Genomic DNA, 1,070 nt, shown 5'->3' with positions numbered 1-1,070 from the left:
GCATATCCACAGGAACAGCACCTCTCAAAAGCAGAATTAGTGGAACACACCAGCTTTGAGACATACACTTAATGTATCAGGAGTAAAAGCTTTACATAATGAGCAAAATAGCCCATATTTCTTCCCCCCAGCTCAGCAGCTAAAAGTATTTGTGACTCAGCAAGATCCCCAGTAAAGCTTATCTAAACTTAACATTTCACCATCTCCGCAACACAGTTCTATAAATGCTGCAAGCAGATGTCAGAAAGATGAGGAGAAACAGCGAAATCGCCAAATTTAGATCCTATATATTGCTATTCTCACATTTCAGAGTTACTGGTAATGCTATTTCTTGCAGCCAAAATGAGCATTTGATAATCCTTGCCCCATTAATCTGCAGTACAAGTTACATAGGAAAGGTTTCTTCTTTCTGGAACCACATTCAAAACATTTTCCATACCTCTTTCCTCCAAGACCACCACCACGGGAGACAGCCAGAGAGTCACTTTTATCTGTAGCTAAAACAGCTTAAAAGTTTATACCTACTGTTGATGCCCAGAGGTAAAGTTTTCATTTAGAAGATTAAATTTCAGGAAGATTCCTAGAATTTCCATTTATTACAGAATGAACAGAATGGTTTAATATATTTAATAGTGAAGTATATTTATCAAAACTGCATTTGGAGTCAGGCACCATTGGTATAAGTAAGAAAAACACCCCACCCACCATACAAGTCTTATTCCATGCACAACACTCCCTCCCAAGCTCTAACAAGGAAGGTAAGACCAGGCTATTTTCACTGCAGTGCTCATTTCACAGTAAACCTTCACCAACACTGCTATGAGTTTTTCTGATTTTCTACTACTATAAAAAAATGTCAATTCACTCTTTCATTCATAAGACTGAATAATGTCAATTACCATTCTGTCTTCAAATTTAGAATATGGGAAAAAAAATGGCAACAACTTTTGATATGGAAAAACTTCTGATCTAAAGCTTTTGTGCTGCAATCAAAGTAGGATCCAGGACAAGCACAGGAAAGAATTAAAAATCACACATAAGGATAGTGTCAGGCATTAGAAAATGGCAAA

The sequence above is a fragment of the Charadrius vociferus genome, unplaced genomic scaffold, assembly GCF_000708025.1.
Source record: "Charadrius vociferus isolate BGI_N301 unplaced genomic scaffold, ASM70802v2 scaffold556, whole genome shotgun sequence".
Lineage (NCBI taxonomy): Eukaryota > Metazoa > Chordata > Aves > Charadriiformes > Charadriidae > Charadrius > Charadrius vociferus.
Note: the sequence above shows the minus strand (reverse complement) of the source record.